A 16413-nucleotide genomic window follows, 5' to 3' on the forward strand; every position below is an offset into this window, starting at 1 on the left:
GGGTTTTTATGTTCCAAAAATTCCCATTTAAGTTCCCTGGGTATATCTGTTAGATTTTTAAATGAACTATCCCATCATTTGTTACATTTTCAAATGTGCTATTCCATCCTTTTACGATCCTTGCAACGTGCTGTGAATTCTTCAGTGCAAGTTTGACAGTGACTGCCATCACTGGATCATAATCTAGAATTGTCCACTCTAGCATTTTGTATGTCATTTCATTAAGAGATGCACTGCACTTTCCCAGAACCCTGCCAACAAAACCAGAAGCCCTCCATTCACCCTCCCTAGTACTGTTTTTAAGGACGTGTCTGATTTCATACCTGTTGTTGGCATTATACAATGTGGCCTGTTCAAAATGTTAACCGCTAAATTTGTAATTGGCTCTTTCTCTTGTGTATAGACATTATTTTGCGTTCATTCACATTTAAAGGAAGCTGCCATTCAGTGAGCCTAGGCAGAAATTATGTCCAAGTCTTCCTGAATTTCTGTACAGATTTCCAATTTCGTCAGAATTTGTGCAATTCTCAGCAATTGCTTCACGATTAGAATTCAGTGTTCGGGCTGCAGCTCTTGCACACTTATCCCAGAACTGTTCCCTGTGGCATGATGACCATACTTCTTATTTGCTTTACTAATCCATTGTTTTGTGAATCCTGACACCTTGGGAAAAGTCTTTTGGTCTGTACACAGCTGTCATGATACTTACAGGTATCAGTATTGTTGTGTTGAGCAGTATAGCAAGTAATTTTTAATATTAATGTTAGCATACTTGAAAATTATTGTCCTAAAGTGTCTTAGTTTTTGCAAGGAGCTAATTTTGTACAGTTTGTTGCAGATATTTCTGATGGATCACTCGAAGCCACGTCAGCAGCAGCAGAGCAATTGTGAGCAGGGGCAGCAGAATACACAGCCATGGTGAGTACACGTCATGTCGCTTTGAGCTCTCCTTCATCTCAAATATGCGACATTGCTGGTCGTGTTGAGATGCATTAAATAATGGCAAGTGTGTAGGGTTGTTCAGTAATTGCACAACAAGAGGGGAATCTCTGACAGGTTAATGATTGTTTCTTGTGCTGTGAACCACGCATGTCTCCTGAAGTATGATACTATTATAAAGTTTTTCCACACTAAGGAACAGAAGCCCTAACATCTTTACAATTTGCAACAATACATGCTTCACAGGTGCATCATTCTGATGTAAGCTGCAAAAATTTATAATGCTTCTTTATATCTTTCCTTTATCCATGTGGAGACAGTTTTGTCATTGAGAAATAGCATGCATGGCAGTTTGCCTTGCACATGCGATTTTTAGCCCGTTTCATGAATTGATTTTGGTGACTGAATAATTTGTGCATTCATTATCTCCCATGTAAAACATTCAGTACAAAATAAGATAAAACTTGTCAAGTCTGGTTAAAATAGAGCCTACATTTAAGTTTTATCTATTTACGTTTCCCATGTAGTCTATATGAGAGTGATCCCTTTCCTGGCTATTGTTATGTGACAAAAATGTAACATATATCACACATACATCAAGTAAAATCTTTATTTAGTGATGTTCATGAACAACAAGTTTGTGTTCGAATGTTTTAGGTTGTGATGTAATGTTAGTGAAAAGCTTAAAGTATCTTAAATTTTATTCAACATGACAATGGTGTTGTCCAATTTTAAAAAATGTAATAGGATACGTATATCACTGTTGTTATGTTTTCATCTGTATCTGTACTTTTTCATCATAATATACAAGATGTTTAGTAGACATATAAATACATGAGTGAAAGTTCTTGAAAGCTGCAGTTTCATGTCATATTTATATTACACAATGTAGGTGTCCCTAAGGCTGTGCATTCTCATGAAAGTTGTGAACTCACTGCAAAGATCAATCTCAAAATCTGAGCGAGACAATGAAATTGACAAAACTGAAAGTAAGTCAAAATGTAAGCTCTTTTTATCACTGGTTTTGGAAGATAGATAGCCTCTGAACTACCAGTAATACTTTCTTTTGTCATTCGAGCTAACACCTACCATACATCTAAAGTGTAAAAGTTAATGGGGCAAAACTGAATTTAATTTGATCTTTTCAAACCCTCAGTGATTTTTATCCAACGTACTGTATCAGTGTTTCAGTGCCTGTGTTTAGTTTCTGTTTGATCCCCCGCCCCCAGTTTTTCAGTCTACATAGTGATCTTTTCTGTACTGGTTGATAGTGCATTTTAATTTTGGGCGTTCGATTTTCCTTCATTCTTGTGATATGACCTCTCCTTATTTCTATACTGCTTGATGTGTTCATTTATGCTTTTCCTAGTTCTTGTGTGCTTATGGCATCCCTTATCATATCATACCTTCTTAGAAACCTCATTTCTGCAGTTTAATTCAATTGGATAGAAAAAAAAATTGCTCAGCAAGCAGGGGCATAACACACACACACACACACACACACACACACACACACACAAAAGAAAGTTCATAGTTAGGCAAGCATTCGGAGCCATCCAGTAAGTCTCCCCTGACCCAGGGTTCTGGGTGACTTTCCCAAAATCTGCCCTTTTTCCTAGACCTCTCCAGTCCTTTTCCTTTTTCACCCCTCTTCCTTCCTCTTCAACCCTTCTGTCTGAGGAAGGAGCCACTGGCTCCGAAGACTTGCCTAATAACAACTTTCTCTTGTGTGTGTGTTCTGCTGCCACTTGGTGAGTAGATGTTTTATCCATCCAATTAAATTATTTTGTCAAATACTGATTGTTCTCATTTCCATGGTTTGTATTGTTCATTCATTTCCAGTGTTACTTTCCAAGTCTCAGTGCTATAAAGTGAAAATGGTATTGACATTGTTTTGTGGAACTTTGTTAGGGTTTCTTGCCTTGGCTTTTTATTCAGTGTTCTATATGTGGGCTCATTAATGTAATTGAGCATAAGGAGATGATATTCACAAAGAAGACGAATTCATTCACACTCTATTTTCTGGTTTTTTATTTATTATAATTTTACTTGGACCTAGGCCTTGATCATTGTAGTCATGATATTTGGTTTTTGAGGTGAAGTTGTTAAGTCGAAGCTCTTGGCAGTTAATATTTAATTTACACTCCCTATTAAAAAGAGTGAAGTACCCAACATACATGGTCAGATGTCTGTTTAACTTCATACAAGCACACACCATTGATGGGTATCTAAATGATTAGAGTTGCAATTCTGTGCCAGGTAGAACGGCAATCAGAATGCATTAATGTTCTTGCTTAGTAATGTTACCAGGCCTGCTAGGATTTGCCCATATAAGGGGTATGAACAGCAAGAGGGATCACTGTGGAGGACATGGAGGGGCTGTGTTCTTTTGTGAGGCACTGAGATGTGGTCATGTGTGTGTCAGTTGAGTTTGCATGAATGTGTGTCAGCAGTCTTTTTGTTGTGTGGACCTGCAACTCACCATCTCCACTATATGGTGAGTACCGATGTACCCTCTTCTAAAAGAAAATATCACATGTGGTCATGTGGGTGTCAGTTGAGTTTGTGTGAATGTGTGTCAGCAGTCTTTTTGTTGTGTACACCTGCAGCTCACCATCTCCACTATATGGTGAATAGCAATGTACCCTTTTCTAAAAGAAAATATCTCTTGGACGAGATCACTTATGAATCAGAATGATTAGTAAAGCCGTAAATGAAACAAGCTGGCTATCCCCCCTCCCCCCTCCTCCTCCAAAAACACTTCCACCAGAAGCCAATGTTTGGGGCAACTGACATGATTGATATCAGCTTCAAGAGATTGTGACAACTCTTCTCATTATACTTCCAGGATATAATAGGTTATGAAAGAGGAATATCCATGGAGTGAGCATTCAGATGCATGAAAACAGAATATTTGTCACCAGCACAAATATTACCCCAAGAGTCAGATGGCTATGGTTTACCCAGAAGATTCTGGTGTATGCAATGCAAGTATAGGCATATTCCATTCAGTAGTGTTGTGGGTTTGGTACACACAATCCATAAACGTTTTAACAATTTCCATTCAATACCTGGAATGAACTTTGCTTCAAGAAAGGAAGAGAGATTCGCTTGAGTGTGACAAATGTCACATCTCAGATATTATTTTTTTGTTCTTCTTTTTTTTAAGAGGAAAGAATAGGTAGTGACTGCTATTTTTTAGGTTTGGTGCTATACTTTATCTCATTGCTGATTCTCTCTTTTAATATCATGCTGGGATAGCATTGCAAAATGACTTATTAGAATGCCAATGAGAAAATATCACACATCCTCAAATTTGGAAAAACAGCAGATCAATGATTAATTTTTTGGATGATATTATTCTTTTCTGTGTATTCTCTGTTGATATGTAATGAAACCAAAATATTAATAACACACATTATTCTGCACATCAAAGATACTACTAGTACTGTTTTCTGCCAGGAGTACTTTAAAATAAATATAATTTCTTGGAGAACTATGTAATCCACAGGAAATGACTGAGGCTGTTGTATGTTGACCTTATCTGAATGTGAATACAGTAGAGCGTCGATTATCCGAAGTAATTGGGGGACATGGGTGTTTGGAAAACTGGTTTGTTCGGATAATTGAACTGTACATGTTTATTTGCCAAAAAGAAGTACTGTACAGTAATTTTATTCATAAAAACAGGCATCTCTTTTTGTATTACAAAGTAACATACAAAGGCAACTTCAGTAGGAATATATAGTATGTGGCACAGTTTATTAAACAAAAATATATACATATTGCAGTCACATTTTGCATGAACAATACACACAGTATACAAAATTAACGTTTAAAAAAATCCTTTATTTTTGTCTGTCTAAGCAAGTCTACACGCTTACGAGCAGCTAAGTCACATACTTTTTTCATTAGAGATATCTGAAACTGGTCACTTTCATCTTGGGCTTCAAACCATTGCAAGGCAGTATCTAAATGAGTGAAAGCCTCAGAAGCTGTTGGTATACTTTCATCTTCACTTTCTGGAGCACTGATTGATGAGATGCTGGCGGCGTCATCTTTATCAGTGACGACGTTTACAGTCTCGCTGTCCTGCATGATTTGGTGTCCTGACTTTGAAAGAATCAGCTGCTGAAGAATCAGCCGACATTTTTTCTCCCTGTATTGTAAGCTCACGAGTGCCATGTCTTGACTTGAAGCATTTTAACCAGCCCATACTTGCTTTACAGTTCAAAGACCCTCCAAGTTTTTCGTTAAACTGCATTGCCTTCTCATACAGAATGGGACCTGAGATAGGTTCTCCTTCCGATCTCTTTTGTGTAAACCACTTGTAAACAGCATCATCTAGATCTGTGTTAGTGGCAAGCTTCATAGTTTTAAGGCTTGTTGATCCATCAGTAGAATCAGGCATAGCTATAAAATTTGCTATGCTCGTCTTTTATTTTTTTATATCCGTAATTGTCGACTTCCCCACCTTGTACTCACTGGATAAAGTGGTTGCAGATTCACCTTCTTCTAACCTTTTAATAATCTCGTACTTGTCCCTCATAGAAAGGACAACACGTTTACGTTTAAGCATTTTGTATCATCAATTTCACTTCTTCACGCAGCAGCACACAAGTGGTCATGTGACTGTCTGCACCATGAGAACCTCTTCTTGGGGGCGCGCAATCCTTCAAACTGTGCGGAGCGGCACGTCTCAACTCTAATCTGGCGCAGCTATTGCTATGAACAGTTTTGATACTGCCGCTACTTCTACTGCCAGTGCCAAGCCGACAGAAGTGTGCTGATTGTTGAAACACAGCAACTGGCGGCTTGGCCGGTCAGCAGCGCCTTGTGAAGGCCCCATTAGAAGCAATGTTCAGCCAGCGGAGGCCCAGTGCTGCGACTACTGTGGGAAACTTGGTTTGGGAGTGAGGGGGATGATGGACGGTAGGGTGGGAGGGTAACAGGTGCGAGCGAGTACACAGTTCGGTTAAGCGGTCGTTCGGTTGACTGACGTTCGGATAATCGACGCTCTACTGTACCTTCAAGTGCACCCCCATACTATCACATTTATGTAGCTGCTGACTTAGGAATGTATGACCACGCAGTTACATACATTAGCCCTATTGTATCAAACTTGTCTCATTTCCCTTGTTTGTAACATGGTGAAGAACTCGTTTCTTTAACTATTGTCATTTTTAGGTGGGCATGTTTTATCAGCAAAAAAACAATGTTTTGATGACATTTCACATCATTAGGTTTGATTTTGACAGCATGTGCAGCACATAGTGTTCATCCTGTATAAGGGGTGCCTCTCCTAAGACATGTCAGTCACATCCTCTCTTGTGTTTTGGCAGATATGTGTAATTCCAGTAATGGGTAGATGCAGTCATCCCAAGCAGATACTATTTGCCATTGTGTTTTACATTACAAACAAAATGATTTTTAAAAGACTTAATGTGGCTCTTCAATAGAATGGTCCCAAACTAGCCTAGTGCAATGTTTATTTTATCATATGTGTTAATAGGAACAGTAAAACAGTACCCTGGCAATGAGGGAGTAGTACTGCTGCATGGTGTTAGCAGGGCAGAGCTGGATGTGATTCACTGCTTGTGTACTGGTGATTCTTCCTATTTTACTGTCACTGTTAATAAATACTGAAAAAAGTGAACATCACACTAAACTAATTGTTGACTTCTCCATCGAATGGTTGTGTGAAATTCTGCTTTAAACTTCATTTCAATTGTAACACAAACAGACTACTGTCTTCTGTGGACATTGAGTGTTGCAATCAAAGATGTGATGAGCAGTATTTTTTTGGGCTGAGTCCACAACACAAGGCAAAAAAGAAATTGCAAATATCTGCCAAAACATCAGAGAAGATGTGCGTGATGACTCTTAAGGAGAGACATCTGGTATATCACTACTCTGTGGTTTGGGCTACAAACATTTATAATGTCTACCTTAATTTCAATGACATTTTCATGTCGTAATGAGAACACCTTAAGTAATGCCTTATAATGTCAACAGGAGAACATCTGATGCACTGGAGGGGCGGAAAGTAGCAATGCAGGAGTTGGAAGAATACGAGCAGGGGACAGCAGCACCTGTGTGCCCAGATACGACATCTGGTGGTGAGGGTCAGTTCAAACCAGTAGTGCCATTGCAGGCACCACCGGCGATGTCTGAAACCTCCCCGCAGGTAGACATTCCACATTCCACATTGCCACCATTACGAGACACAAAAGCACACCACGTTGTGCTCCAGCCACAGAAAGACCAGCAGAATGGCACATTGCAACTATCTCCCGAAGAGTGGCCAACACCCCGAGAGTTGCAGACACGAGGCCGCCGCCGCCGTTCACGACAGGATCCCAACTCACCACAGCAGCAGCGGTCAGCTACGACATCTCCCAGAACAGTGCAGCACCACAACAAGGACTCCTCTGTGCTCTGCACACAACAGGACACACCTGCTAAGCCAGAGCACCACACGTGAGTACACCAGCTTCCAATAAAGCCTTGTATACAGACATCTCACTTTTTTCAGAAATTTTGCTATATATGTTTTTGAGCTATTAATTAACAAAATAAGAAAAAGAAACTCAAACTTGCTGGACATTTCTGCTGACATGGCTATCGTTACATGTTCAGTCAATTTTTCATTGCATATTACATAAAATAATTTGTAAAATATCATTTCCATTGACAAATAAAATGATTTCATGCAACAATTAAAAATATTTAGTACTGGCATGTAAATAAAAATAGACTCTGTTCACCTCGTTCTTATCTGAGAGTAAAATGTAACATTCTACCTAGAACAGTAGCCAGTCTCTACGTGCTGACTCCACTTTTGATACTGTTAGTTATCCTGTATACCATCACTAAGTGCTCAGACAAGAGAAATCTCTTCTATATTCACAATATTTTTTGTGTGTAATTCTGGAGGTGTAAGGACATGATCAATCACCTGCAGCTGCAGCCTATCTTCATGATAAATGTCTACTATACACACAATATAACTTGATATTTTTTGCATGGGATGCTGGAAGCATAACGACAGTGATTTTTTTATTGGGGGGGGGGGGGGGGGGTCAGTTGACGAGCCCTACCTTATCGAAGTTCACTGTACTCAACAATGCATTCACAATAGCTGCTACAATGGTGTGTTACTGTGGGAGCTGTATTGTTTCCCAGCTAAATTTGGCAAAGGGCAGGAAACAATGTGTATTTACTGAGGTCATCTGTCTTGCAACAATTCCTCCACTCCCAGTAATACCAAAATACTCAAAAATCCCTCTCTTTCTCAATGTTTTATAGTTAAGTTCATGCTATGCCTTGGTTTTACACATGCCCATCATGTATATTCAACTGAGCAACACAGAAGCTTCACTACTCAACACAATGTGTGGACAGTTGGATAGAGTAACTCTGCAATGTCTCAACAAACAAAGGGAGGTGTTCCACTTTTGCAGATGTACATGCTGTTTGATGGCCCATGATCGAAAACAAACATAACATGACAGTTCATTGACTTTTTCTTTTTTCATACTGTCATTTATGAATGTGATAACTGTTACAGGAGGTTAATTGGAATCAAGCAGGATTCAATTTTTGTTCATGCCACCAGTGTACCAGAACTTCATTACACCGTAAACATCCATAGTTTGTTATTTAACACACGATGCTGCATATATTCATAACTTTTTAGGTTAGAAACACTGTATACAGGGAGATTTCAAGATGGTGTTACAAATATTTAGGGACTATGGATGAAGGTAAATGTTAGAATTTGTAGTAAAGGACCCTGGTCTGGAAACAACCCAGTTGAAAGTTATAAGAGAAAATCGTTCTGACACCTGTGACAGTGGACATCTTCTACTGGAAGCTCTTTGCTGCTTTGCATATTTTGGGAGGAGGTAGTACAGGCCAAAACAAGAAAAAAGTCCAGTGAAAATGGGGTCTAAAATGCATACCTTAACAGCTAAGAGCCAACAAAGATGAACAAATGCTCATAGCCCTTTGGGGCCCACTCTTACTAGATTTGTTGTTTTTGTTTTGGCCCATACTACCTCCTACCAAAATTCAGGAAAGCAAAGAATTTGCAGTAGACGAAGCCCGCTGTCAGAGGTATCAGAACAATTTTCACCTACAGTTTTTGACTGGGTCTTTTCCATCATCCCTGAAAGTTTGTAACATCATCACAGAGTCACCCTGTATAATCTGTGAGAAAGTTTAACATCTATGATTTATGTTTGATTCTTATTTTTCCACTGGCAACATTGTTATTGCAATTGCAGAAAAATCTTTTCCCAAATCTGTTAAACAAAACTCACAAATATATGCTATGTACTACGCTAAGCATTTGGGGAAAGAGGTTTTATTATATGCAATGTAATTTCAGGAGACTGATGCTACATTTTTGAATAAAAAGTAATGAAAACTGTTATATTTTTACAGGGAAGTGAGTACCACAAATCAAGAAAACATCAATGCTGCTGATTCAACTGTAAAAACCTTAAAAGTACCATCCGATGCTAGCAACCAGAGGGTAGAACAAAATGAGGAGGGATGCAAAGAGGAGGGTATGCCGACTCAAACGTGCAGCACTCCATCTACCCTCTGTGAAGAGCCTATTGACGCCTGCCCACAACCCAGCACTGGTCAACAGCAGATAGATTACATACCGTGAGTGACTATTGCAGGCATTTCCTTCTTATTACACCGAAAAAATTATTTGGGTAGAGGATGCACATACTTTTTGCAAAATTAGTTACAAGTTGCAGAGTTTTGAAAATCTCTTTGAATTACTGCATATTCCTTTGAGTGTTCTCACACTCATAGCACTCTTCCATTAGCTGTTATGCTTTTCACATAAGATTAGATATTGTGATTTTGTATTCCAACCCTGTCCAGATGAACATGTATGTAGACTGATCTTTTAGGACTTTTGGGGAGAAAGATCTGAGAAAAATTAGATAATGGATACTGTGATTATTATATTCAAAAAATACCAGATGAACTCTTACACAGAAAGGAAGAATTTATACTGAAAAGCAAGAAAATATGTATAATCCGACTCTGGGGTTTTTAATATTAATTGTGCTTCTGCACCAAGAGACTGACTTCCTTAACCCTCAAGCAGGCATGCTGGTTTTTATAACACTATCAGGAGGGGGAGATACTTTGTACACATGCTAAGAATAACTGTCTTTAGGTTACCAAGGTAAATATGTACAAAGAAAATTTCAGTTTAATGAAATAAACTTACATTACATGAGCGAAATCACTGATTAATTACATAATAATACAATAAACTTTCAACTTATCAGTCTGCTACCACGTACGAGTGTTACCCCATAGTAAAGACACATTCAAAGCATTAAACAGTGGAGTTGCATTAAATCACAGCCAACAGCTTATTTGATTGCTAATTGTCTCGTAGACAAATGCATCATTGTGGGTGTGTGCCACTAGCTCAGAATCTGGATCATTTTCTTGCCCATCGTACATTTTTTCTTGACTAGCTCACAGGTTATTTTACATTACTGCTGCTCACTTGCATGTATGACAACACAACTTATCAGTGTGTTAGCTGAAGCAGTAATGAAGGGACAGATATGGGCTTGCAACTGTAAAGCAACAGTGGAACCATAGAAGACAATATAATTCGTGGTTGGGACACTTTATACATATCAATGGTTAAATTGGATATGACAGACATCCTATCTAAAATCAAGTGCTTTTCAATGAACATCTGTTCTTAGGCCTTTGACACTTTCCATTGTGATAAATTATGCATGGCATCGTGAATCTTGTCCTACATTAGGCAGCTAATACCACATTTTCCAACTTTATGATAGGTCCAACATGTGAATGAAGAGAATGGTACAGTTATATGTAAGAGTACATGTGTGATCAATCAGTTGATCTGTGTGTATGGTACAGGTGTCTTATGATAGTGTGACTACCAGAGTGTGTGGCTCTGCACATGTGGTCATAGACAGAGTGTCTGTTTAAAGAAGATCTAGAATCATGTTGCTTAACATTTTGTGGAACATAGCACCAGGAACTCGGTTGCCTTTTTCATCATAGGGATCAGCTAGTTCCTCCTTCCCAACAACAGAATCTCCATACTTAGGTGACATGCACTAGTTCATCATCATAGGCTGTGCTGTTTCCATCCACTGGGTTAAGTGCACTAGGTCCCTCCCATCCTTCAGTTTATTCAGTTCTTGATTATTTGCATTCATTTATACTGCTCATTCTTATTTGTTTCCTCTAGGGTTACATTTCTATTCATTTCTTTCTTATTTGTTTCTTCATGTTAAGCTCTGTCTTCTTACTTATCGGCCCCATACAGTCTGGTCTGTTAGTTCATTGTTAATTCCTGCTCCCACCCCATGAGTAGCTTAGAATTTTTAATAATTCCAAAAGTTAAAACTCAAGTACAATTTTTGTTTAGTATGGTCCATTAGCCATCATTCAGCTATTATTGTTCTGGTGACTATCAAGTAAATACTGCTCTGCTATCACAAGGGTTGTTATATTGTGATAGACTAACATTTCTAGGACCAATTTGTTACGGTGCACTTTTGTATCTCATGACTGTAATATGTGTTTTTATCTCTTAACTACGAATTATATGTTGTCCATCTTTTAGACCATTTGGTTGATATGAAATCACAGAATTAAACTAGATGGAATGTCGTTTCTGTTAAGAAGTCGTCATCTTCCTTATTAACTTAAGTGGCTAGGATAGGGGGCAATGATTTTTGTGAATTACAAAAACATTTTATGTTTAGCAGAGGTGTGCAAGCATTTGCTAGATGTAATACTTTGTAAGTATATTTGGTATTCTGTTACGGATTATTCTTTGGCACATGATATAATATTTTCCCTTTATATCTATACATTTAGTACAGTATGTGCTGCAACATAAATTTGACTGCATACCTTCTATTCTTAAAAGAGTTCATATTAAGAGAAACATTAACTTACAAACAGGATTGAACTTTTTAAGGGCTCTATAATAATAATAACAATAATAACAATAATACACACACTCATTGCAGAGCAGCAAGATTACAATTGCAGAACGCATTATACATGACAACATCGATGAACAACTGTTATGCTGAGAGTGATTTGTCCCCATACTCACATGCTTAACTGTTCAGGCCAATTCGGAAGCATGTGCTCCTAAGGGAAAGAAATTTGTTAACTGGTGTCTGTTCTGCCTAGTGTATATATACATATTGTACTTTTATTTAGAAAAAATGTCAGCGGTTTCAAAATAGACATGTTATTTTCAACTGTGTGTTGTTAAGACTAATAGAGCTTGTTTGGTTGTTGCAATTTAGTTTTTGTTTACTTTTTTGTCAGATCTGTAATTCTGTGTAGCATATTTGCTTGATTGCTGAAAATTTAGATTTCTTTTCCTGTTTGGTAGTACCTATAATTCGTTTTAGCACTAAGAGTCTCACCAAAAATATATTTACAGTAGAATCCCTCTAATCTGTTACCTTCAGGACGGGGACCATGGTCGGAACGAAAAAAAGGTTGGATTGTCCGAAAAATCTAATATTTATTGCAAAAAATATAAAAAGACATTTAGTACAAAAAATTAAACAACTAAAAGACGTCTACAGTAATACAAAAAGGATGTTTTTTACACAGTGTTAAACAATATATTAACTAAAAAACGTCTACACAAACTATAATATGTATTGGTTTTAAAAGGAAAAATGACAAATAAATTACAGTACTGTACTGTACTTAATAACATATAAACGATATATACTGTAAACTAAAAAATGTTTATGCACTGTATATAAAAAAGAATTTTTTTACAAAGAAATAAACTACTGTATGTATAAACTACGAAATGATTATACTGTATGCATTGTTTTTACACTAAAAACGAAAACAAATTACTTGGAAAAAAAGTCAGTGATACATTTTTGTTTAGCAGATGTTATTCTAGATTTAGCTGCAGTGTCCCTCCATTTTTTTATCCACAAAACGTCCATTGGAGTTGAAGTTGGATTCTGCCCGATGTATTGAAGGGCAATGTCAAAAGTGTTTTTTGTATCATTGTGTGAAATCCGGGTGGGGGGTTCGTCTTCGCCATCCACGTCCTCATTCACAGTTTTCTGGCTAATAGCGGCAACAATCTGGTCGTCATTGACCTCTTCAAAAGTGTCACAGTCTTTGTCACATTTGTTGATCCACTCTTCAGCTTCATTGGCAGGGACGTTCGGCTCCAGAGTTTGTAGATCTTTAACAATTTCCAGTGCGTGTTTTGCTCATCTTCAGTATGCTCATTTTCAGTCATAACTTGTGGCCAAAGCTTACGCCACGATTTCCACAGAGTGCCGGGTTTCAGTTCATCCCATGCTGCAGCGATTGTGTAGATAGCATCTTTGATGTTCAGGGATTTCGTTGCCTCAAATAAGTTATGACCTCCTTCAGATTTTTCCAAGATTGAGCTGATATACTTTCTGCGACATCGCCTTTTTAACCATTCAACAATGGCCTGAACCATTGGTTGGATGAGTGAGGTCACATTAGTAGGCAGAAAGAGAGCTTTTATGTCCCCTTTCTACAAATTTTCCTCAGACGGATGTAATGGTGCGTTATCCAACAGCAGTAGAGCACGAACAGGCAGATTTTTTTGCTTCAAGTCTTTTTCGACCGATGGCACAAACTCATTGAAAAACCAGGATTTAAAAAGGTTGCAGTCCATCCAAGCAGATTTTTGACTGCGGTAATAAACCGGCAAGGAAGATAAGTTTATATTTTTGAATGCCCATGGCTTCTTAGATTTGCCAATGATGAACAAGGGGAGCTTGTGTGTACCATCTGTGTTGCTACAAGGAATAACTGTTATTCTATCTTTTATAAGTTTTGTTCCTACCACAGATTCATTTGAAGCTGCGAGCGTTTTTGTGGCAACATTTTGAAGTTCAGCCCTGTCTCCTTGATGTTATACACTTGGGAGAGTAACAGTTAAATTTTCTTCTACAATTTCTTGAAACTTAACAGAAAACCCCTTAGCAACTGCAGCAATAGCAGATAGTTTTTCACCGGAAATAGAAACAAATCGGACACCATGACGAGTTTTCAAATGATGAATCCAGCCTTCACTGGCAGCAAATTTACCTTTGGCTTCCAGTTTTTTCTGCAAAACTATCGCTTTTTCTTCGAGAATTGGCCCGGGTATTGGAGTTCCTTTCCTTCTTTCTTGAGAAAACCACATCCACAATGTGTTATCAAGCAGTTCAAGTTTGGGCTTTTTTAATGTTTTGCAATTCTTCAGAGTGTTTTCACCATCAATCGTAACTGTATAGGATTCGATGTCTTTCTGATTCTTCCTCCAATCCTTAATTGTCATAACACCTACATTCAGTTCCTTTGCAATTTTTTTTTGAGCAATTCACCTTCGTTCAGTCTTTGTAGCACTGCTAATTTTCCATTTAGTGAAAGAGTTATGTGTTTACATTTGAATCCAGACATGTTGAAAAACAGACAACTATACACACAATGACTCTACAGTAATAAGTGCTGTAGAGAACACGGAATAAAGCAAACAGTGACATTTTTCAATCCCAACAAAGGATAAAACTGCACAACAGCCTACAGTATAACAGTATGCACAGCGATAGACACTGCAACAATGGCCCGACAGGCATCCAGTCAGTGAAAAGTCAGCACAGGCTCACAAGCCTGAGCATGGTTGGGCTAACCAGAGTGACGGACCATCCAAGGTCGGATTAGAGGGGTTCTACTGTACTTTCAATAGGTATTCCCCATGCTGATACAGTTTTACAGTTATTTGATGAGAATGGCATTATTTTTCTATTTCTTCTTCCTACTAACTTAATCACTTCTCTGAGCTCTGAATGCAGATGATTTTCAGGCCTAACGTAAGTCGAAATATAATCTTTACATGTGGATCTTGATTTAACACCATACAACTCTTATCAGATTTAAGCTTGTAGCAAAATGGAATTAGATTCCATGTTTTCACTAGAAATATGGAAATCATGTCAAGATCACTTCCTTCACACATGGCTAACTGTGTGATAAAATAGAAGGGATTGAAGATAGAAACAAAGAAATGAAAGAAAAGATAGGTGTTTGATATACAGACAAAAATGACATCTTTGGAGATTGAATATGACCTCAGTTCAATAAGAATGGAGCAGCACTTTTTCTACAGTCTCTTTCAGTGAGTCATTTCAGTGTTTGCTAGGTGTGCTTTGAGATAATCACAGAAAGTCTAAGTCAGGATGTGAATCTTGTTCTTGCTACAACTGATTCCTTTGCCATAGCCACTGCACACTTCTGACTCTCCCTGAAGAAGGAAATAATATGTTTTATTTATATGTAGCACTTTCAGTGGAGGGAAAAAATGAAATTAATTTGTGCTAGTTTTTCACACCAAATCTCATCATGGAATTCACACCTGTATGAAATGTAGTAGTTCAGTTTATTCTCACATCAATGTAATCAATTTTGTGCAACACTTGTACACAGTAAACAATGGTATATAGTTATTTCATCAGAGTGATAGTTATTTCATCAGAGCATGTGCACATTTGAGTCAGCAGTGGAGCAGAAAGGTGAGACAAAGCCACTTTTCTCTGTTACAGGTCTTCCGGAGCCTCAACACCGGTACCAATAGCGAGCGATTCCAAGCCCGGACCAGACAGTTCCTCACAATTTCCAACAACTACAAATTCACCCAGTGATGCTCTCCCAGATAAGAACAACCTTCCAGATATGGATTTGTTATGTGGACTTACTGTCCATCCAAATAAATCAGTTTCAAATCCAGAACATTGGAGTACTGATGTGAACCCATCAACGTTTCAATTATCTGAAGTACCATATAAAAGTATTCAAAATTATCCTTATCCAAATAATTTACCACCCACGACCAAAAAAACTGCATCCACACATGGAGAATATGTTTTGCCAAATGTTGCAATGTATGGAATCTTTCTGAGACCCAGTGAAGTTTCACCCTATTACAATTATCCAGATGTACATAACAACCCTGCAAGGTATGCCACATCACCACCATTTTACTGCCCTCCATCATCGCAGAGTACACCGATGAACTACTATCCAGCACCACCCTACCAACCGCGGCCAACACAGCAGCAGGGGGGAAAAATTGTGGAGCCTCAGTTAGCAGTGAATCATCAACACCTGTCCGGATTACAGCAGCAAACCATGGTGCAAGGCCGACAAGGGGTGTATCCGCATCAGACGCCAGTTGGTGACCAAATACCAGTGCTGCAACAACATTCACCAGTGGCTCAGCAGCAACATATGCTTGTGCCACTTCAGTGGACACCGAACTACCAGACGCCACCTGTGTCCCAGGAAAGATATGTGATGCAGTACCAGCCACCGAGCACACAGTATGAGCCACAGCAATTAATAGCATCCCAGCAGTACCCACCCCCAACCATG

This window comes from Schistocerca piceifrons, chromosome 2, assembly GCF_021461385.2.
Source record: "Schistocerca piceifrons isolate TAMUIC-IGC-003096 chromosome 2, iqSchPice1.1, whole genome shotgun sequence".
Lineage (NCBI taxonomy): Eukaryota > Metazoa > Arthropoda > Insecta > Orthoptera > Acrididae > Schistocerca > Schistocerca piceifrons.